At 41.8% G+C, this 21,941-nt stretch overlaps 1 long non-coding RNA gene across 1 annotated transcript; it reads left to right on the forward strand.

The window, feature by feature from the left end:
* Positions 1-1,440: 1,440 nt before the first annotated feature.
* On the forward strand, positions 1,441-5,815 carry LOC102377602. The gene is made up of 3 exons (XR_324939.1): positions 1,441-1,504; positions 4,771-4,870; positions 5,470-5,815. It is a non-coding gene; the product is annotated as an uncharacterized LOC102377602 (long non-coding RNA).
* The last annotated feature ends 16,126 nt before the right edge of the window (positions 5,816-21,941 follow it).

Genomic DNA, 21,941 nt, shown 5'->3' on the forward strand with positions numbered 1-21,941 from the left:
GCGGGGGCACAGCGAGCCCCAGAGAGGGGGCAGCACTATTAGGGGGCCCAGCGGGGCACAGCGAGCCCCAGAGAGGGGGCAGCACTATTAGGGAGCCCAGCGGGGCACAGCGAGCCCCAGAGAGGGAGCGGCACTATTAGGGAGCCCAGCGCGGGCATGGCGAGCCCCGAAGAGGGGGAGCGCCTTATTGAGAAGCCCAAGACGGGCATGGCGAGCCTGGCTGAAGGCTAGCCCAGCGGTAGACCTCAGACAGGGGTAAGGTGCTGCGGTGGGCCCCGACGAAAGGGGTTAGCAGTACGGCACCCCAGGAGCAGGGCAAGGTGCTGCGGTGGTCCCTGGCTAAAGGGGATAGCAGTGTGGTGAGCCCGCATAAGAGAGGGTAGCAGTGCAGTGGACCTAGAGAACCAGAGACTTGGGAGCAAGTCCCGGAGCGGGCTAGGTTATTGTAGGGAAGGCCCCAGAGAAGGGGGGCGGCATTGTAGGGAAGGCCCCAAGTGGGCTCGGAGAGCTCAGGAGGGGGCAGTGCAACAGAGAAGGCCTGGGAGAGCGGGCAAGTTGATTTTGACAGACCAACGTCCAGTACATCTGTGAGGCTTGGGGCGTGGTATTAGGGGTTGGTAGGAGCCACGCGTAGCCCATAAGGCTAGGGTGCCTGGAATGTACCCAGTGTGCAGGGAGACCCCTGGGGGGTCCGGGAGAACATGGGGACGGAGGTCCCAGCTAACCGTGCCTAGGAGATGTAAGGCAGCCTCCCAACATATACTGAACATCAAAGACGTGGCGGGCAAGAATCGAGGGTGCCCTTGGGCTGAATAGGCATGGAGAGGGGGCCTTAAGGAGATCACGGCCCTCCTGGAGGACCCCGCCATAGCACTGTGAAGTAGTACTGATGAATGGCTTTTTTCGTGACGCTGGCTGAGCAGTAACCCGAGACTACTGTGCAGTAGCATCACACTGCAGTTTCTGCCATGTGATGCTACTGTGCAGTAGTCTTGGGCAGGGTGTTTAAGTAGTCATTTTCTATCATAAAGAGAAAAGCACTCTCTAGGCTGAGTTGAAGTTGTTAGTGCTGAACTTCTTTGGCTATGCATGTGTCTCACCTAGACTTGCTGACATGATGAAAAAGCAGGTGTAACGCATCTTAACATAAAAAACATGACCACAGTTAGATATAGTCCAGCTAGGTAAATAAGTACATGCTGAATTATGTTTCAAATGGATAGCTGACATTGTTTAAACAAAGCCTGTAATTGAATATTGTGAGTATTGATCCTAAAATACCAAGAAGGCAGAAACAAGTATTATTTGTCATGTATTCTGTTGTTTCTTTATGTCAACCCAGATGCATTACTCAGCTGGGTTGTCTTAAGTCAGGGTCAGTCTGTTCATTTCAAGTCTGTTTGTTCTGTTCATTCATTTTTCTCAAATTTTTGATTTTTCAGACATGAAAGATACTTTGCAATGACCAGTGCTGCAGAACATGGCTAAAACTGATTTCATCAAGGTATTGTTCAAAATTATTAGTTTGAGAATTGAAGTTTTTTTTCACACTAATTCTGTCTGGCCACCAGTTTTTGTCATCCCACATGCACATTTTTAATATCATTGCTCCAAATGTTAATTTCAAGCAGTTCGAAGAAGCTTGTAGATCTGAGCTTTTCTATTTGCATGCTCATGGAAAGCAATTAAGTTTGGCAATTCTGAAGCAATTAAATATAATAAATGGCTCAGCAGCACTCTGAATACCTAAAGGTGAAGTGCCTAATCATTGGTTGGAGCAGTCCTGTGAGGATTTGCTGGTATTATAAATCATGCAAAATATGATGCCTCCTCTTTAAAGATTTTTCCCCTTGTTTGTGAACTTCCAGATATCCATTTATGCTTTGTCTCGGGCCCTTATCAATTCAGCTGTGGCAAATTTGGGCAAGAAATGGTTTTAGTGGAGAGTTACCTGATGCCATACTTGGTAACTTCAAGCTGAGTATAACATTGCAAAGGTAGAATTCTTAATGAAGGCTCATTCTTTTGGTTTGGTCAGCAGTATGTTGCATCTAATTTTACGTCCGTGTTGACCTAGTTTTGGGAAGCTACCTCCTGTGGGGCCCTGAACGACTGCCTGCCCCCAGCATATTTGTTGAAAGCTATTCTGTGCAGCCTTAAAAGGAAAGGTAGTAAACGAGATTAGTTTGGTCTGAAAATTATAGTCAAAGGTAGAGGCTTAATGGGGCAGCTCTGTGCCCTGGGCTGTGGCAGTGCATGGGGGAATGCTGGCTGCTGTGTTGCCTGTGGTTGTGGTATTGCAGTCAGCCACCAGTTGCAGCTGCAGCTATTTTTGAACTCTTAGGAACATAATAGGGTTTCCATAGAGATTCATTCTGACCAGTGATCTAAACAGCTTGTATAGCTCCCATTGTGATGGCAAAGTCTAAGATAATAAAACAGTTGTAAATTAAAGGCATTATCTGCTGTCCTAAAAATGGGGAGTCCTAAAAATCTTTCCAAGTGAACCTACGAGGGAATAGCTAACTGTACCATTGTTCTCCTTGGAAGACAGGAGATTTCACTAATCCAGAGCTTCTTCACTTTGCAAACATTTATTCAAACTGGATGCTGACTAAAATGCCTGCTCTCTCAAAGTCCAGCTAATTTCTCTTTTACAAAACACTTGTAATTTAGCAGCCACAGCTGGACAACGAAGTGAGTGAATTAAAAATATAATAATTAAACACCCATTCAGAGAAACATCCACTGCTACCTCCTTTGCTATGACTCAGTAAAATGTAATTCTAAAGCTTTAGACACAGCCATTGTGTAAAGCATCAGTCATTATCACTAAACAATACCGATTACATGTAATATGTTCTGAATAAGGGATGATGGAGAGGTAACTTCTTGGAAAGGATTAGAATTAATGATCAGGATTCAGCCTTCATCCAACTCAATAACTGTCTTTCTAACAATTTAAAAACTGAACAGGAGTTTGCATGGGGGTTTGTGCAATTCACCCACACTTGAGAAAAGCTCCTTTGATTTTTCCCTTTGCATATGCTTTAAGCTAGAAGCTTTTACTGCAGTCTGACTTGTTCAAATAAATTGATGCAGAAACAAAAAGTCTTCCAAAAACTCAGTAGACCACCAGATGATTATTTCAGATCAGTCAATAGAAATATTTAAATGTAAGTCCAGCAAAGTTTTAGGCTGAATAGGACCAGATCTTAGTGATGAGCATCTGTGGTGGGTGGGAAGAGAGAGATGCTCAGCCTGAGAGCTTCTGGTTGCTTAGCTACAAGGAAAAACTAAAGGCCTTTCCCAAGTTGCATAAACAGACTCAGGAAAGTGGTTCCTCATATAGGCTAGGGCCAGACATTACATGCAAACCAGTTCAGGTGATCAGAAACTGGTTTAAACCTGTAACAGAACAGACATTCAGTGCACATAAACCCATTTGAAAATGTCTGAAACTTTTAAGGTAAGCCTGGTTGAATGTACTATCAGACCTACCTGATTTAGCTTAAACCAGTTTATGCAATGTCTGTCCCAGACCGCTTGCTGGTTTAAGTTAAATCAGACTCCCCCAGCATCCCAGAATGCTCTCTGGGCTGGGCAGAGCTCTGCTCTCTGCTCCAGTGATCTGGGCTGGCCCCTCCCCTTTGCTCTCTAGCTAGAGCAGGGGCAGGGTGTGGCCAGATGCTGGCCTGCCATGGTCCCTAAGGCAAATTTCTCCCTCCTTTCCTTCTCCCCTCCTCCATCTTTGCTGGCAAACCCTGGGGTTTGCCTGCATCCAGGCAGGGAGGGGATTAATTCAACAGTGTGTCCTGGAGTGGAGGAAGAGAGGCAAGCTAGTCCCCTGTGTGCAGATTCAAGTCCTGTACCTGTGAGCCCAGAGCTAAGACCTGGGAAGTGTTGGCAAAGACCTGATAATCATCACACATGTGCTGGAGAGGTACTTAAGGGAAGTTGCAGACAGCTTCACCAAGGAATGCAGAGAGCTACATTAACATTATAAAGGTGGTGGGAATACCTAAAGAAATCCTTTATGAATGCCTGGTTGTAAGGAGACCCTCTGCCCTCAGGATTAGTAAAGCTATTTTTTTTGTCTTCCTGTTTTACATTTTAAATTAGACTAAGCTGTGTATGCTATGTTTTACTGGGTTTCATCTTAGCTTAGGTGAAGTTTTTTGGCAGTTCCATGTTTGTATGCTTTGCAAATTGCTGTGTTCAATATATGCTTACTTCAGAGAGAGGACTTTTTCCCCATCCCCACTCCTCAGCCTGGCAGCAAGTGCCCCCCCAGGCTGGTGCTTGGCATCTCCTGTGTCCTGCTAGTCCCGGCTGGTGTCTGGACATACCCTCTCCGCTCCAGCAGGGAAGGAAGAGAGCCTTGGAAGGTGTCTTTCTTCCCTCCCCTTTAGCAGTGGCTGGCAGGTGTGCTCTAGTGCTCCTGAGCTTCTGGCTTGAGCTACTGCAGGCATGTGGCTCCATTTCCTGGTTTAACAGACAATGTCTGTCTGGTTATTAATCAGTTTTAAGCAACACAGCTTAGACTAACCTGCAAAGATTGAATCAATTCAGGCCCAGGCTTTTTGAATGTCTGTCCCTAGCCATTGTGTGCAGCCCTGGGAGTCTGGGGAAAGGCAACAGCTCCAATCAATGTAATTTTTTGTTGCAGGCATTCTACAGTTTAGAGAGCTACCTCAAGGTTAGGCCCTGAGCTAGGGAGAAGGGGACTCTCCCTTTTACTTTACTTTGCTCTTACTTTTATCTTTTCAGGACAGGTAACTTGAGTTCAGAGTAATGCTACATGTTCTGGCTTTTAAATCAGAGGTCCTGCCTCCTTTTGCTCTACATCAGGGGTTTTCAACCTTTTTTGGTAAGTGTACCCCTAGTGGCTGGTCAAGAAGTGGGGAGTCCCCCAGTGACCAGTCAATGAGTGGGGGCAGGGTGGCAAAACTGGAAGTGCTAACAGTGTGCACCAGGGGAAAAAAAAAAGCACCAGCAGCATGTGGTGCATGATGGCGCAAATGGCGCAAAGTGCTGGGAACTCTGCACCCCACTTCTCTGCATTACTGCTGCGTACTGCCTGGGGCTTTCCCAAGTACCCCCAGGGGTACGCATGCCCAGAGTTGACAACTCCTGCTCTACACAGTAAAGACTCCATAGTTCTTTAAATTAGTGGGATTTCCCCTATTGTCCTTGGCCAACAGGTTGTTTCCTCCACATTGTGTATCAGCCAGCTGACTGCTACCTTTCACATCAAAGATAGCTGCATTTCATATGGTGATATACGAAGTACTTTGGTGTACTACAAGAATTACATGCACTGAAAATATTATTAGATAGTGCCTACTATATAAGGTTCAGGTACCAATCATGGGCATCTTTCTACCAGTGATATGAACTGCTATTCTATAGAAATTTATTACAGTTGGTCCACAACTAATAGAACCTCTGCTTCTGTTTTGTTTACAGGAGTTGGACAAACTTGCTGCTGTCTGTGCAAGTACTATACACTGCTGAAATGGTATGGATTCACCGCTGGAGTGGCATAGTGGCAGCGTACCAGCTGGCATACAGTACTTACAGCAAGATAAAAAGGACATTTTGATCACAGATTCTAAGGCAAACTTTTAGAATTACAGAAAGTGCTATCAGTTGTAATTGGGTATCACAGTAGTTTAACAAGAGAAGTTTTGCAGCAAAGAGTTTTTATCAACCTGCTTTGAAGACAGTTCAGACTGTAGACAGGAATGAAAAGCATTATACACTAGGGCTGTACGAAACAGGCCATTTTTGATTCAGATTCGGCCTGAATCGGGGACAATGATTCGATTTGTTGATTCAGATCACTGTCCCCAACTCGATTCAGCCTAATACAAATCTGAAGATTCGATGCTGATTTGGAGAATCAGTGATTCGGCCACAGACGCAGCTTTAAATGTTTTTCTGCATACCTTGAGGTATCAGGCGCAGTTCGTGAATGCTGCCATGGTGGGATGGATGGAGCATCCCACAGGAGCATGTGGGGGCCCTGCGTGCTCGGCAGCAAATCTGCAAGTGGACTGGCTGCAGGGGGACCTCGGGTATCCCTCCAGACCCAGGAGGCTCCAGTTGCCCTGCGCATTCCCTGATGGACCCAGAAGTGGACCAGAAGTGCTGAGCGCACTGGGGAGCCCCCATGCTCCTGTGGGGGATGCTCCATCTGCCCCACCATCTCAGCATTCACAAGCTGCCTGGTACCTTGAGGTATATAGAAAAACATTTAAAGCTGTGTCTATGTCTGAATCATCAACTATTTCCGAATTACTCCGAATTGATTCAGAGAGATTACAGGGTCTACTGATTTGATTCAGCCACCGAATCGGGCCGAATCTCTGCCGAATAAAATCGGGGACTGAAGCTTCGCACAGCCCTATTACACACCTTGATTAGAAGTTGTAGAAAAATGCTGTAACATTTAAAAAGCATGCGGTCCTATAACTGAAAATCTGTAGCAAAATGCATACAATGACAAAGATTTAAAATTTCACATGCCACCTCAGTGCTGTCAGGTATAGCCTTCTTCATGTACCAGCATGCCATCTTAACTTTTATATTTCAAATATAAAATATATATGTTATATAGTATAATGACTTGGATCAAAACTTGAGCTCTGCCAGTTGAGATGCTTGTTTGAGGAAGAACTTCCTTTTTAAGTCACAGGAAAAACAAATCAAAATAAACACCTAGATAGTTATACCAAAATGTAAGACAAGCATTCCTATATTCAGGGTTTCTGAACTCGGATACAAGACTAATGTTTCTCAGACTATTGATACCTGGGGCACATTTTTTGTTTTTTTTTCTGGATTAAAATTGGTGACACACTTCACTCTTAAGCCTGAAAAAGAGTGTGTGTGTGTGTGTGTGTGTGTGTGTGTGTGTGTGAGAGAGAGATTTGGGTGTGTAAAAATATTTGAAAAATGTATGTATTTTTCATAATATGTAACAGATTTCATTCACCTGCCAGAGTAAATCATCCCAGTGCTGCGATGCACTTTTTTTTTTTTTTAGACACCAAATACATCTTTCTTTAAGCAAAGGATTAGTCTTTATTAGTGATTCTCTCCCTTTTTCGCCTCAAGCTGCTGAGGCTGTTCTTGTAGGGTCTCACACACTAGTGACCACCCCTGCAGCCCATCCTGCTGGCCCCAGGAGTGTTGGAGGAGTGGCAGAAACAAGCTGGGCTGCGAAGCTTAGCTCCAACTGTGTCTCTGCCTGCCCGCCCACTTGCAGCAAAGTACATTGCTGGGACTGGACAGGGGGTGTGGAGTGTGTGGAGGGGCACAGCACAGAGGGTGCCTGGGGCAGGGAAGGGTAGGGAAAGGCAGCAGCAGTGGTGGCAGATCCGAGGGGAGCCAATGCAGGCACAGCTGAGGTGGCTTGAGGGGGAGAGTATTTACCACCTGGCACAGGGAGATCTCAGAGATGTGTCATACTCCAGACAGTCTCTATTGTTCTGTTCCTTTGGAGATGATTTGAGAATTCTTGTCCATAAAAATAGGCCCCCATTCTTCAAATACTTTATGCAATCAGTGGCATTATTAAGTATGTTTTTTAAATTTCTAGTTCATCATTAACTTATTGTTTGCGAAAAATTTTGGAAAATCTACATTTCAAAAATTATACTGGGACCTCTCTATTTCATTTCACTGTATTTACATTTTAGTTTTGGGAAATTAGATTGCTTCCTAAATCCAGTCATTGGGACAATTTTCTGCCTGTCAAAGCACATCAAGAAGTGGCTATATTGATGTGCTATTAGTTACTGACAGTTAATATCAAAAGTCTTAGGATAAAAACAATGCCTTAATGTGGAGATGGGCGATGGATTAAACAGTGTATATAGTTTCATAGTTTTAGGGTCGGAAGGGACCTAATAGATCTTCTAGCCTGACCCCCCCACCAGGGCGGGAGAACAACAAAAAACCCTAAAAACAAAAACGGGACTCAAATGAGTCCAGCCAGGTAAGTATCCAGCCTCTTCTTAAAGACCCCCAGGGTAGGGGCCAGCACCACCTCCCTTGGAAGTTGGTTCCAGCTCCTAGCCGCCCTAACTGTGAAGTAGTTTTTTCGGATGTCCAATCTGTACCTCCTCTCCATCAACTTGTGCCCATTACTCCTTGTTATGCCAGCGGGGGCTAGGGGAAACAGCGTCTCCCCCAAACCCTTCTGGTTCCCCCTAGTGAGTTTATAGACGGTCACCAGGTCCCCCCTCAGCCTTCTCTTGTGGAGGCTGAACAGGTTCAGGTCCCGCAGTCTCTCACTGTAGGGTCTGCCCTGTTGTCCCCGGATCATGCGGGTGGCCCTCCTCTGGACCCTCTCCATGTTGTCCACATCCCTCCTGAAATGGGGCGCACAGAACTGGACACAATACTCCAGCTGCGGCCTGACCAGCGTCGCATAGAGGGGGAGGATCACCTCCCTGGCTCTACTCGAGATGCACCTGTGGATGCACGACAAGGTCCGGTTAGCCCTGCCAACCATGACCTCGCATTGTCGGCCCATGTTCATCTTGGAGTCAATAATGACACCAAGATCCCTTTCCGCCTCCGTGCTCTCAAGTAGGGAGTTCCCCATCGTATAAGTGTGCTGCTGGTTCCTACTACCCAAGTGCAGCACCCTGCACTTGTCCGTATTGAAACACATCCTGTTCCTGTTTGCCCACCCCTGTAACCTATCCAGATCCTTCTGCAATCTCTCTCTCCCTGCTAGCGTGCTCACCTCCCCCCAAATTTTGGTGTCATCAGCGAATTTAAACAGGTTGCTTTCCACCCCAACATCAAGATCGCTGATGAAGAAATTGAACAGCGCAGGCCCCAGGACCGAGCCCTGGGGGACTCCACTACCCACCTCCCCCCAAGTCGAGTATGATCCATCCACCACCACCCTCTGAGTGCGACCCTTCAGCCAATCTGCAATCCATCTGACTGTGTAGGCATCTATGCCACAGTCGCCTAGTTTATTAATTAGGATGGGGTGAGAGACGGTGTCAAAGGCCTTGCTGAAGTCCAGAAAGACTACATCCACCGCGACACCTGCGTCCATGGCCTTTGTGACCTGATCATAAAAGGCAATCAGGTTGGTCTGACATGATCTCCCCCTAATAAATCCATGCTGATTGCCCCTGAGCATCATTTCTGATGCCGGCCCATCACAAATGTGCTCCTTGATGATCTTCTCAAAGAGTTTCCCCAGGATTGAGGTAAGACTGACGGGCCTATAGTTGCCCGGGTCCTCCCTTTTCACTTTCTTGAAGATGGGGACCACATTAGCTACCTTCCAATCGTCTGGCACCTGGCCCAAGCACCACGATCGCTCGTAGAGCCGTGCCAGGGGCCCTGCAATAACCCCAGCTAGCTCCCTCAGCACCCTGGGGTGGAGAGCATCCGGACCCGCTGACTTGAACGCGTCCAGCCCCTCCAGAAGCTCTCTAACCCGGTCCTCCCCAACCTGAGGTCTGAAGGCGATATGTAGATGCGTTTTTAATGACATCACATTTCTTTTTGCCAAATACAGCTAGCTCAATTGCTGTCACAGCTCTTTATATCCTTGACAGGTTAACTGATGTTAGAGGTCTGGTTCTGGAGCACCCAGCATGTTTGTGGAAGAGAGATCACCATGAATTAACATAGTCACAAGTTACTTTAGAACTGCAACTAAAATTGAACCCCCAATTCTTTCCACTCCTTGTGGTTTCCACACCAAATGATATACCAGTGTTCCTATTCCACATAGCTCTCAGCTTCCTTCAGATTTACTATGTATAGGGTCATAGTAATGGCTCTATTTACCTTCAGTTAAGATGGTGATGTACATTTGGCTGCTTCCAGCATGGTATGAATTTCCAAGGTAACAGAAATGGCAACTGTTCCATTCCTCCAACTTCTATCTATGCAAAGGGTTAAAAAGCTCTGTCCCCTCTTACCCCTAATCCTAAAGAAAGTTCTGGGTGCATTTTGTGTATCCTACCATGCCCACACCCATACAGTTACAGCACACTTATTATATATATTTGTGGCTATGCCTCACTTCTTTTGGAATCTCTGCTTGGGGGTACCTCTTGTGGATAGTTTGAAGTGCCCAATTTAGCATGAGAAGACGCTCAGCATAGCTGTGTTCCTTACTACATTGCTCATGGATGACCCCACGCTTGTCAGAGACAAGAATCCTTACTCTTGCAGTGCCTTAAAAGTTTGGAAGAGAAGGAATGATAGTGTTAGAGTAATGTTGTACCTGTGATAGTCCAGGAATTATGCAAGAGTCAAGGATTTTTTTGTGGGGTGGGGAGCATCTTTTATTGGACCTACTACGCAGTTGGCCCAATAAAAGATATCACCCAAAAATCTTGCCTCTCTAAGAAAAGGAATATAATCTTCCCAACAGCTCTAATGAATATGAATTATTTTCATACAGATTTCATAGAGGTTAGGGCTGGAAGGGACCTCGGAAGATCTTTGAGTCCAGCCCCTTACCCCAGGGGCAGGAAGTCAGCAGGGGTCATAGGATCCCAGCAAGATAAATATCCAAATGTCTCTTTGGATATTGTTTCTCTTTGGAGATATCCAAATTCTCTTTGTCTCTCAAAGTAGGTGCTTGAACCACCTCCAGCAGCAATCTATTCCAAACCTTGGGGGCTCGGTCAGTAAAGAAGTTCTTCCTTAAACGGTCATGGAGGAGTTTGTGACCATTCGACCTTGTCATCCCTTGGGGTGCTCTGGTGAACAGATGTTCCCCCAGATCCTGGTGAGCACCCCTTATAAACTTGTAGGCAGCCACCAGATCACCCCTGAGCCTGTGCTTTACCAGGCCAAAGAGTCCCATAGCTCTCAGCCTCTCATCATAAGGTCTGTTTTCCTGACCTCTGATCACGTGCGTGGCTCTCCTTAGGACTCTCTCAAGCTTCTCCACATCCTTTTTGAATTGTGGAGCCCAAAACTGGGCGCAGTATTCCAGCTGTGGCCTCACCAAGGCTGAATACAACAGGAGAATGACGTCCTGGGATTTGCTTGAGAAGCATCTATGGATACAAGCCAGCATTTTGGTCATTTGACTAGCTGCAGCATCACACTGGCTCATGTTCATCTTGTGGTCAATCATGACCCCTAAGTCCCTTTCATCTGTAGTGTTAGCCAGCGTAGCACTGCCGAGCCTATAAACATGCTGCTGGTTTTTCTTCCCAAGGTGGAGAACCTTACGTTTTCCGGTGTTAAACACCATCAGGTTCTCATCTGCCCATTTCCTGAGCCTCTCAAGGTCAGCCTTGTGGTAAAGCATCCAACCTGTCCTCAGGTGTGGATGCTTTACCACAAAGTTTGGTGTCGTCGGTGAACTTGGCCTGTCTGTTTCTGATATCAATGTCCACATCATCATTAATGAAGATATTGAATAGTATAGACCCAAGGACAGAGCCTTAAGGGACCCCACTGGTCATAGCGCACCATGACGATTGACTTCCATCAACCACTACCCTATGGGTCTGACCATGGAGCCAATTCCCCAGCCAGTGGATTGTGGTGAAGCCAAGGCTGCTGACCATGATTATGGCACTGACCATGCTCCATGGTTCTTTACCTTCTCTGGGAAGCCATGAACCCTGCTACCCAGAGCTCCGTTGATAGATGGAGGTCCTAGAGAAGTGAGTGGTGGGAATGTCACCCCATAGGTGCCTTTACCCAGTGATGTGGCCCCTAATATCATTCCCTAATGATTCTGTTATGGAATTCAACAATGGAATGCAGGCCAATCTACAGGTTCCAAAGGATTACTACTCTGCCACTATCTTCACTGCTAGAGTTGCTCCACTTTCTTTCCTCTTAGTCTTTCCATTATGCACAATCCACCTTTTCATTCCTTTTTCTTCTTTCATTTCTTTTAATCTTTTTATCCTTTTTTCATTTTCCAGGTCTTTTCAGCTTCTCTGCCTGTCCTTATTTGGTTCTGTTTTCTTTTTGCATCCTTCCCCTCCTCACATTTATTATTCTTCTATGCCTCTCCTACTCTCTCCCACTCGTACTCATTTAATTCAATGCCAGAAGAAATGCTGCAAACAGATTGTTAAGACTGCAGTAAGAAGCATGGAGAATGATAGACGGGAGTAGGATTGTTTTTACTCTGCACAGAAAACCTTCCCATAGAGCTCGATGCATTATTTTCTCCTAGCCTCTCTCTCTCATCCCTATCCCCTATTTCACACAAGACAGCTTTTTTATTTTTAGAATCCTTTGCTGTATGTAGGCGTTTGGCTCCAGGGAATTGTGTATATTTTTTGGAAGAAGGCGCACAAAGATTTTAGCATTTACATTTTTAAATGTAGCACTAGTGAACTTTTGATTAATGTTGAAGCTTTAAAAGTGTTTTGGGTTTTTACCCAATTAGAGTTTTAATTTACAGCATATTGAAGGAAAAAGTAAATGGCACAGAGAGTAAAATAATAATGCAATAATATTGTCAAGCTTCTCAGACGCTAGTTGGGTTTTGTTTCTAAAGAGTGGAGTAATGCTCTTATAAAGTAGAATTCCAGCTTCAGTTATAACCAGCTTCTACCTCCTCCCCCTACTTTTTTTTTTTTTTTTACAGTTGCTGTTAACTTTCACAAACTAATGCATTTTGAGATGAAATTTTCCATGCCTGGGCAGACAAAAAATATTGAAGAAACTGAGCAAAATTGTTTTAGCTTTTTGAGTTCTGTGCATAGAGAATTTCTTCGATATGTGCCAAACAGGAATAGTAATGTCTAGCATAGAAAATTCTGAATTATTTTATTTTAAAAAATACAGACCTTGTCTTTTCACTGTGCAAGATGTTGGGTTCAGGGGTTACAGAATGAAATTCTATGGTATTTAATATATAGAAGAGCAGACTAGATCATCTCACTGTCCCCTCTGTCTTTAAAAACAACATCTTTTTGTTGTTCTTTTTTTTTTCTTCATGAAATATCAAACATCATTGTTAACGCAAGTCTCCAATTAATTATTTTCAACTCTCCAGCCTTCAAACCCATTAAACAACACTGTGGTTGAGTAATCTTTTTTTTTTTTTTTAAGTAATTCTGAAATAGTAATAATGGTTGTAATAGTAGTTGCAGCAGCACACAGCAACCAAAACAATGAGAAAACACAGAAGTTTAAGCAGTTATCATTATTAAAGCTATTTTGCAGGAGGTAAATGCTGTTGTCAGGTGAATATTTTAAATTAAAGCTAATTGCTTAATTAGTTCTTTCAGTAGAAGTAAATGATTTCCCCATTTTTTCTTTTCCTTTCCAAGTTGCTAGATACAGGTTTTATTGGCTTCATGCAAGTAAAAGGTTTGTTTAGGTTTTTTTTTTTTCTACTATTATTTAAAAGCATGTTCTATAATATAGCTGGTGTTCCTTTTAGTGTCCTGAGTTTTAGTGAGGTTTTTGCTTGTGTGTTTGTTTCTGTTTGTGTTTGGTATTGCAATCCTACTGGGGAAAGCTGGTGCCGGGGCCTATAGGTTTTTTGGTGCCCTCTAGTGGGAACCTTATTGCTCTGCTGTACCTTGCCCCAGTGGTGTCCCCAGGAACAGTCTTCTGATGCCATTGGGCTAAAGGGTTCTATTTGTTAAGTGCTGGACAAACGCATAAGAAGAAATGTTCACCTACTTCCTAATCTAAAGGTTGTATAAGGCAATGGGCCATGTCAGTAAAGGCCACAAGTGTGCTTCTGCTGCAATGTGGCATTTGGGTGCCCTGGCCTCTACCCTCAACTCTGACTGCAGGCTCCTGCTGCAACCAGAGAGATAGCAGGAACAGCTGCTGGATGGGAGCCCGGGGGTTGCAAATTAACTGAACCGCCAGTTTGTCAGCCGTTTTCTAAGGTCCTGAGTTATTTGCTTAACTATCCTCCTTCCAATGCTTTGTGGTATTAGGGGTGGGTGGAGGTCTCCTCTTTTCAAATGTTTGTTCTAGTATTTGTTTAATAGGTCTGCTGCTAGAACTGTCCCCCCCTGCCCTTGTAAAATATTCAAATTATACCTTTCTTAATTTCATTCCAGGGTTTGGATGTCTGGGATGAAGACAGTTTTGGAAGAAAGTTCATCCTTCATCCTTTGGTTTTAGAAGACTAAATGAAGGATACAACCAAGAATTAACAGATCCCTACTCTAGTTCTGTCTCTGACAAAGACTTTCTGTGTGGTCTTGGTAAGTCTTTAGACCTCAGTGGCCCTAAATTTTCAGTATGAATAATAATATACGCAAAATTTCCTGGGCTGCTTTGCAGCTAAGTTAACTTTTGCGCTAGCCTGAATGGAAAGCACCATTAAAATAATACTTTTTATTTTTTTATAACTGCTCATACCTACGCTCCATATACATATATGTGTACATGTGTGTGTATATATATCTATATCTCTCTAGATATATCTCTATCTAGATATATCTATATATGTCTATAGAGATATAGATATTTGATGTGTACCATTTTCCCTTCATTTAACAAAACTAAGTGAATTTAGTACTTATTTTCCTTGTAAATCCTAAAAATATTTCTTCTATTTTCTATAGTCCCTTATTTTTCTAATTTGTGTGTAGAGGAAAGCTGCTTTGTGGAAGAATTATATTGTTTTCCTTGAATATTTGGTTTGTTTGTGTTACAGGATAAGTTTTTCACAAAAATAAGGAAAAAAAGAATCAGCTTAAAGTAATAGGATTGTAAACTCACATAAACAGGCACTGAGCCTCAAAGACTGATGTAGTGGAAGAATCCTCTTTTCTCTCTTTTTGAAATCTACTAGATTCTCAGTGGGTCATTTCTTTTTAATATTCTAGTTCCTCTGCATTATGTGAATCTATCTTTTACTGTGCTGATTACAAGTACCTTGTTGCCACAGATACCAAGCATCCTTATTGCTGAAACATTCTCAGTAATTGAATTAGAAAGAGTTGGTTCTGGATGGTTTCTCCTCTGGTTGGATTCTCTTTGTGGTTCATAAAATTGTCCTTTGTTTAACCTAGAAGCCTCTCAGATTATGTATGCTGAACAAAACATGCTGTCCCAAATTATTTAAAGACTTTAGGAAAAGCTCCACGCCCCCTCCCTACAACAGTAAATAAAAGCGAAGGTGATGAGGGAAGAACAGTTAAGAAAATGCTATACTGCTTGTATATGCAGAGAATAGCTAAAAGGTGATATCATTCATGCCTAAGATTAATTTTAGAAATCTAAGCATGTCCTCCATTACTATGGACTTTGACCATCTGATCTAACAAGCCTTTCCTTCTTTGACTACTTTTTGTTCGCTGTTAGCTTTCTTTCTCAAAAATATCTTCGATACAGTTTCGAAACTAATTCAGACTGCCTCAGTAACTGAAGAGAAAACATGTGTAGCATACTTAGTTTCATTGTATTTTTGGAATGTTTAACTGCAATTCCAGTGAAGTGAACAAGCAAAATACTGTTAAATTAAAAGATTTTCAGTTACCAGTGGAAAGGAGAAGGAAAAAAGAAGGCACTTTGTTCTGGTTTTTAAATTTCACAATTCAAGGTTATATGACAGACAAATTATGAGAGTGGATACATTCCAGTGATGCAGCAATTTTTTTCAGTTACCTGAGGGCAAATTTGGAGTATTATTGCCTGAAAAATGACCTTAATAATGTTCAAAGGGAGTAGCTTGACAAAATAAAAAAAAAAATTAAACTGGGAACTCTGGATGTTGAAATGCCATATTTCATATGTGCTGTCTTAACAACACACAAGGCAGTATCCTGCCTTTGCATTCAGGTACCGGCTCTATTTTAATGTGTGTAGCCTTGGATAGGTCTCACACAACAAAGAGTCTCTATAGCACAGTTGGTTGTACTCCTAATAGAGGCCAGAATATCAAGGGTTCAAATGAAATAAAAATGCTGAAAACAAAATTTGCTAAGGGGTACTGAACTTGGAAGCAAAGAATATGATGAAAATGATACAAATGAATTTGGATTATTAGTTCATTGGGACAGGAGATGGCAAATGTATTTCAGTGTAAACACACACAAAATAGCTGTGTTGGAACACGTGAACTAAATCCGGGGACAAATGTGGACTACATGATATGTGTATCCAGATAGTGAAAGTTCTCTGGGAACTTTTTTTTTAATTAACACCCATCAACATTTTACCCAATAACAATTTTAAAAGGTGACTTGCATTCTAGTGTATTAACATAAGTAAAATAATGTTCCATAAAGTACAGAACTTATTCATTATATGGTGCTTACTCTGTGTGTATGCTTTGGTTTTCGGTATGTGGAGGCAACATTGATATTGTTGGCTGATCATCATCTATAGCTCTAGGTAAAGAGCTAAGTGTCTGTGCTAATTTTAGATTAGCTCTCAATTAGAACTTGAGGGAAATTTTTTGTCGTTTGTTGGTTTTTGTAAAAATCTGGAAAACTTTGTTTTCAAAAAAAAGAAAAAAGGAAGAAAAAGGAAAAGAGAACTGAAGTAAAATGCTGGCCCCAATCCAGGGAAATTTGGACTTGTAACTATTGCTGAAAGGTCTTGTGGGCAGGATGGGACAGAGATGGACAGTATTGACTGAGGTTTTTTCCCTTCCCATCACAGAAATTTGTGCGCACCAAGTAACTGCTCATCATCCTTTGATCCCAAGTTCAGGAGTTCTTGTTTTCCAGTTTTACAGGAGTATCTTTTTCCGGTTTATTGTATAAGCTACATCACATGCGATATGGATACACGCATACATTATGTAAGTCAAAGGCTGCTGAAGGCTCACCACAGAATGGCTGCTTCATGATTATGAAATCTTAACTTTAGTAACTTGTTCTGCTTCGCTCAGGAAGGGGGAATTAATCTCACCATTGTACTGAGGATAGATATTTTTTTCTTCAGCTCAGATACTTCAGTCTTATTACCCACTGGCTTACGGTGATAGGGGGCTGGGTAAAATGAATTTGGCTACAAGCTAGATATATATATCCCTATGATGTATAGCAGCCAAAAAAGGTATGTCAGCACATACACAAAAATAATCATGTTCCAAATTTATAAACTTAGTCTGATTAAAAGAGCAATGAAGACCAGACAACTTACATTTTAACTTGGGTTAGTAGCTCGAGTTCATAATTGTAGCAGAATCTGGGGACTTAGAACATGGGTTAACTAAACCAAAGTAAGTATGTGATTGTGTTTTTTCCAGTATAGGTATGTCCTACACAATGTGGATTTCAAACTATTAAAAGAAAGATGTGAAAATAGTGCTGTTTAAAACTCTGAATGTTCAACTGTTGAAACAAGACCAGAAGCTATGAATATTTATTTGAAGCTTATCCAAATGGGCTTGACTGGAGAAAGAAAAGAAGAAGAAATGGGCTGAAAAGCTTGGAAGCAGGTTGTGTTTATCTCTTGGTCTTGATTTTCAAAAGTGCTGACACTTCAAATTAAGAGAGAACTTATTTTTCTTAATATCAGTCTTATGAAGTTGAGCTTTTCTGTTTGGGTATGGGTTCAAGCCAGCTCTTGCTGAATCCAAATTGTATCACTCCTCCCTAATTTCAAGCACATTTGAATCTACAAGATTGTTTTAGTGCAGATGTATACGTCTGAAAATGGGGATTGCTTTCATTAAAGTAAGCAGTATTTAACATCTAATATATCTAAGCATTAAATGGATGCTTGACTTTTATCCCTATGAAGCAACCTGTTTTTAGACTGAGGTCAGTTTTTATCTTTGCTGGTGACTATCCTATATTACAAACAAAGATGAAAACACACCAGGACAAGTTTCTGGAAAGACCATGGAGATATGTAGACGAGATGAGCTGTATAATTCTATCTTCTTCGAAAACTAGTGCCTATCTAGAATTTGACTTAGCATAACACTTCCCTAATGACTGGTATAACTTTAGTAAATGCTACTTGTTAGTATAGATTCAGTTCTTATATGAAGTAATGTACGAGGCGGCTATGATTTTTGGCTGTCTTCAGTGCATAGCATTTACTATGCTACTTTAGTTTATCTTAGTGGTCACTTCAGTCTTTGCAACTTGATTACATGAATTGTGAGTTCAGTGATGCATGTTGTTGAGATGGAGGAATAAAATTTAGCTGATGTTCAGGTCAGTGTACTTCACTGAGTAGGTGTGATGAAGTAGAGATCTTACATAATTGTGTATGTTGGTGACACCATCTTCAGAGTATTAGAAAGCAAATGTACAAAATGTTTATTTTGATTGATGTAAGGTTGCTATAACAGGGTTAACCCCCCACATTTTCTTTAAGAACTCTGAGCCATAAATCTAAATTGCTCCAGGGTAGATACCAGGGCAAACTTCTCATGTGCTTTGCTTGAGCTATTCCAGTTGTACCTAAATCTGAAAACCAAAGGAGCGTAACGTGGTATTGAGTTCCTTTATGAAAATGTCACTTCACTTTAGTCTCCCAGGTAGTTAGAGTATATTGCTTCATGGATGTGAGTATTAGCATATGTAAATGTAGCTGCAGTTTCATCTTTCTGGATATTACTGCCCGTTTCCTAGTATAACTTCTAAAAAGAATTTGACATTCTCAGAAACACTGAGAATTTGATGCTGTCTGACTCAATACCCAAAATCTGCATTGTCAAGAGTGATGCTGAACACAAGTTAAGCTGTTTCCTAAATCACCTACCATAGCAAAATCTTGTTTCCAACCACTTCAAACTATGGACCTAGAAGCAGACTTTGCAAGTGGTTCTTCTTTTGGGAATAAGATGAATCAGAATTCTAGATCTGCACAGCCCCTTACCCTGGAAAAGTATTTACAGAGACCCAGACATGACAGCTTTGAGTTGTCCTGCATATCAGTGATAGGTACTCTAGAAAAATCGCATAATAATATGTCATTCTGTTAGCTATTCGGTACATAGCAGTGCAATTTCTTTTAACACGGTTCTGCTTTGGGTTGCTATTCTCTCAGCTCCTGCCTGTAACAGTTTACCTAAATGTACAGTAAACTGAATGGACTTAAGTAACATTAATGTGCCTGTTCATTTTGCAGTAAAAGTGGAATAATACCAGCCACAAAGACTCATAGAAAGAAAGTAGACAGTTGCCCACCAATAGCTTATACTTCTTGACATTTGGATTTCATCCATGGTATTTTCCCACTGGTGATATCAGCTGCAATATTTTTTGAATAATGCAGATTGCAAATGACGCAGCTTCAAAAAAACACTCACACTTGCTTTAGCAACAGCTCCTTGCACATGTGCTGACACTGCATCTGTTTCCTGCAGGCTTTGATTTCTGTAGTTAGAGTAATGGCCTGGACTAGTTAATTATATCAAACCTACTGGTCCACAAGTCTAGAACGTCATTTCTCTCAAGGGTTTAATTCACTGGGGAAGGGGCATCATAACACAGGATTTATGTATGTGTTTGGTGTAATTTATGTTACTTATTTATTTTTTTTACTCTTGTTGCCAAGTTACCAAAAAGTGTTATCTCATTGGATTGTCTACATTTGTATAAACAGAATCTCCAGCTAAAAGGAGCCATAGTGATGAAAACTGGAAAGACACTGATGTATCTTGGGAGGAAGGAGAAGAGAAGGGAAAATAACTTATGAGCAGGATAATTTTGCATTCTAGACATTGTCCATACAAAGTCAAAAATACCTTTTCAGACCCCAGAGACCATGGCATGTGCTACAGTACCAAATGACTAAAAGCTTGTGTGCAATAAATAGCTACTAATTTAAATTTATAACTGAACAACATGAATATTAGTAAGTACTTAAAGATGGCATCACAGTGATCTGTCAATCTAACTACATTGTGGATTGTTTCTTTCCCTGGCAATATTCTGAGACCCCACACTCATGCATCACACATTAAAACCACTGAATAAAGGAGATGAAATGACAGTGAAAAAACATGATATTTATCAACTTAACTCCCTGCAAAATCCCAAATGATAATGATTTTAAAATGTACTCTTGGTGCACTCTGCACTTTTTATAAGAAAAACTAATTCCATTGTAAAATATGGCATAGTCCATCCTGATATGTCAAACATGTTTTTGATTTTGCTTTCCTGGGAAAATCTATATCAAAGTGCCTTAAATTAAAAATAAATTTCAAGATTCCTCTGCAGTAGTTTAAAGGGTTTTGTGAAGTGACAGTAGGTAAGGGTGGGTCAATTACTATCATCTTTTTTCTTCGTGGAGAAAGCAGGAGTTAATTCTAAAAATATATGTGCTGTGTCAAGACTCCATAGGTCTTAACTGGCTACTCAAATCCTGCAAGGTATCCAGCATTAACTGCTGATATGTTTTGTCAGCATCACTGTGTGACTGGTGGTTATCTTTGTACAGAGATTCCTCTTTGTATTAATGATTTCAGAGAAGTGGAGGGAGTGAGGTAGTGGTTCTGGGTTTTTTTGTTGTTGTTTTTTTTTTTTGGTTGGTTAGTTTTGCTTAAATGTTTATTTTTTTAAAATCAGGTAAAAGTCAAGTCATTTTGAAGTACTTGCCACTCCATTACAACTCTGAGCAAGCAGTGCATAAGGGGATGTTGCATTAAAATATATACTTGGCATTTGATAAATAAGGGTTTATCTAGTCACAATTGCAAGGTGATATTCCACAGAAAAGGGGGGAGAAATATTCCAAAAGAAGTATCTTCAGTACAGTTAAACCTTAAAGGATCCAAGGCACAGGTTTGTGTGATTCTGCAGTGTGGTATCAGCTAGTGAGCTATTCTGTTTATAGCATCTGTTTAAATTTATAGCATCCTGCTAGGTTAATTTTATGGTGCCACTTTTAAAATAAACCAAATGTGACTGGATCATTGGCTTAGTGGGGAGACTATACAGCTTAGGTGAAAGCTTCAATTAGATAGCAAAAATAAAAAAGTATCAAGCAGCAGCAGTTGAGACCTGCTTAAAATTGTATTCTGCCTCCAAAAAAAAGGGAAGAAGGGAATCTCTCCTGGATTATAAGAATCTGGGGTGAGAGGGAGGTACTGAAATAATTAATTGTACCAGATAAAGGTATTGTCCTTGCAAAAGAAAAAAAATACTACTGCACTGTGCTTTTTGATCAACAGCAGAAAAATGTTTTGATGGAATTTCTGTCAGCCTATATATAGTGCAGTACTGCCTGTGCTTCAGCAGATGTGTTTTGGTGGTTTTAGTGAATAGTATAGTTTTTTACCAAAAAAATCCCCCAACCCTGCCTAAAAATGAACATTATCTCTTTGTACCTAGAAGATTTCCTAGGGGGAAATGTGTTTCTTTGAACTATGGAATTTCAGTGATGAGATAACTGTTGTGGCAATGAATCTGCAAGGAGTCCATGATAAAATCCTGACACGCTATATTCCCAGAGTAGAGCACAAAACCATGCCTGATAGTTTAGAAATCTTGAGAAGCTTCATATATACTTAGGGGCAGGTGGTAGTGCTGCCATAAAAGTTGTATTGGAAAGGAAGCAACTTACATGCTGCATTTTAACCTGCTTTCTGTTCAATCAGTATAAATTAGAATGGCATGTGCAGGGTTAATACCAGGGTAGCATACTGGTGGCATGTAATGCCAGGTGTTAAAATACCCACTGAATTAGTTGCAGTGCCAGCTTTTGTACACACCTTCTATACACATTTCTCTCTAAGCTGTTGGCTATAATAGCAAAAATACTTTTCAATTTCTTACCTTGATCTGGTCCAGTGTAGCTTTTTTCTTGTTCTCCGTCCACTACCAGAAAAAGAGAAATTAATGCCAGATCCCAGTGAGTCATCCTAAATGACAGAGTAGGCTCACTCTTTGCACAGGCTGCTTGCTGCCTCCGCTGTGTGACAGCTGCCGGCTGGCTTTGGAACAAGAGTGTCCCATTCTGCAGCCTACTGCAGGGGGAGTATGAGGAGAAAAACAGAGCTAGGGAGTGTGCGTGTGCGTGTGTGT

The sequence above is a fragment of the Alligator sinensis genome, unplaced genomic scaffold, assembly GCF_000455745.1.
Source record: "Alligator sinensis unplaced genomic scaffold, ASM45574v1 scaffold822_1, whole genome shotgun sequence".
NCBI classification, from domain to species: Eukaryota; Metazoa; Chordata; order Crocodylia; family Alligatoridae; genus Alligator; species Alligator sinensis.